Genomic DNA, 2,631 nt, shown 5'->3' on the forward strand with positions numbered 1-2,631 from the left:
ACATCGCATATAAATTTATTTAGAAAAGACAAAACTAATCTATAGCGACAGAAAGCTGACTAGTGGTTGCCTGGGACTGGGGGTGGGAGATTAACTGTAAAAGGGCATAAGGGAATTTTCTGGGTAGTTGGAAATATTCTGTATCTTAATTCTGAGGGTGGTTATATGAGATAAAAGTGTCCTCAAAATATCAATAAAGTGTAACTTAAAATGGATGCATTTAATTGTGTGCAAATTTACTCTCAATTAAGGTGTAAAAATAGGCAAATTTCCTAGGTTCAGATCATGCCACCTTCAGTTATGGCAACCTTAAATCAGTTACCCGTTGCTGACACTCAGACTGGTCCCTCAAGTTTTCTACCCCATACAGATAAAAGCCACTGCTATTTGGTGAGAGCTACTGGTCAGACATTTTGTCCTGTCTCTTGGATAGAGCAAGCTGACTCTGAGCACCTTCCTTCTGCTGAGTCCCCTTGGCCATCTCCAACTTCAGTGATCATAAACCTACCATTAGCAAAAAAAGAGTGATACAGTAGAAAGCAGCAGGAAGTATGGATATCGTATAGCACAGGATTTAGGTATCGTGGTCCTTTCCTCTCAGTATGTAACCCATCCAAGTCATGTTAACCTATGCTAACTCCTTCCGCTTGCTTCTCTCTCTGTTGATTCAATAAACCATGTAATCTGAGAATCTTAATTTGGTCTGTGAGACTTTTCATACTCCAACCTCTAAAATAGTTTACTGGTAGCATGCTTGGAGCTACCATAGCATCAGGGTAATTTCACATCATGACAAGAGTACCACTAACTTATACTGTGAAATCCATAAATGTACAATGGGATCAACCTTATGAATTGGAACTGTCAAGACACTGGAACAAACTGTATACATGTATCAACGAAATTTAGAGAAAAACACCTAAGTCAAAGTGGGTAAAGAATGCTAAATGGTGGAATTAAAAGAGAGTAATTTTACATACAGAGAAAAAAATACACTTATTGTGACATCAAAAGGTGCCTGATGTTGGTGAGAAAAAGCCCTCAAACATCATGATAATCATTAATTCTTAAAGTCATAAGGTGAAAGTATATATTCATACTTTCTAAACTGTACGACACACCCACATTTAGGCAGTGAATATAATTGTTGAAACAGCTTGGCAGAGGCAGTATGAGACACACATGGATATGTCACACCTTCCTTTTATAGAAAATAATCACTTCTAAGGCATGCTAATACAGTATAAAGGTTAATATAACCTGGATAATTTAGTTGTAAGTTTGCCTGTGATTCATCAAGATAATGATACAGGTATCCACAAGAACAGCTTCAGTAATTATAGCAGATTCCAAACAATACTAGAATCACTGATCTGAGATATGTCTTATGTCCCTTTCTTTTCAACAAGGACAATCAACAGAAGTATCAAATATCAAATAAGAGTTGGACAACTACTATGGACTCATAATCTAATCACTGCAAATGACACAGAAACACTTTGAACATGACAATGCCTGCCCTCTAAGCCTGTACGATTCAGTCTTTCCTGTCCATCCAATGTGAATGCACCAGTTTGCATATACTGCCAGCTGGTATATTAGCTACCAAGTAGAACAAAGAAAAGAGATCAGTGCTCAAGATACTTTAAAACAAATGAATATGTTACCAATACTGAGAACCTCACCCCTGCCCCCAATATTGGTGTACCCCTGCAAACGCCAAGGTAATGTAGTTATGTCAGATATTAATGTGGCTTTCTGAATCTTCAGCAATGTTTTAATCATCATGCCCATCAGAATCATGACAGAAGATGAATCAAGGCCTCCATCACAGCCTGAGGAAGAAAGACGTTGTAGAAATGAACAGACCAAGCTTTTCCCTGTATTTTTCAGTTTTTCCCCACGTGTAACTTCCCACCACTAAGGTCACTCTTAACCAAAAACTGGCAGTAGAGACCATTATCAAGAGGGAAACAAGACTGAATTTTGATACTTGTATTTGGAGTCTAAACCAGAGATCTTATGGGCCCTTGATAAGCCAAGTTCCATACACACACACAAGGCTGATATTCAATAGTAGGTACTCATACAGCCATCCCAGTTGTTAAATTGTTGAAATACTTCTTCCCTGAGCTGATAAATAGGTGCTATCACCACTGCTCACCACCAAGTCCCCTCCGCCACACACATATGGAGCACCCTTCCCTTCCCTTGGAACCCCAAGCACTAATGTTAGCATTCATTAGATTTGTCAGTACCTACAACGTATCAACTGTTAAACACTCAATCTATTCCAACAGTGTGTGCCAATCATATACATGGGAAAATACAGTTTAGTACATCTCTTGGGAGGATGGACTTTTCAGTTCACAGTGTTGCCTAACAATAAAAGAAAACATTAGGTGGGTACCATTGTCTTCAACCGTTTGTAGATATTTTGCTTAAATAAACAAATGTGAACATACCTGGTAACACAGAAATGTCAGTAATGTGGGAGAAACAAAAATAACCTCCTTCCAAGTATGAAACAAGTTTTTAATTTAAGCCCATTGAATCTCTTGATTTTTCACATCTTTATAAGGCAAAGGGAATTTTGAAACCCCTGATAAGTTCTAAATATTTTTTTAAATA

This window comes from Lipotes vexillifer, unplaced genomic scaffold (assembly GCF_000442215.2).
Source record: "Lipotes vexillifer unplaced genomic scaffold, Lipotes_vexillifer_v1.1 scaffold1061, whole genome shotgun sequence".
NCBI lineage: Eukaryota > Metazoa > Chordata > Mammalia > Artiodactyla > Lipotidae > Lipotes > Lipotes vexillifer.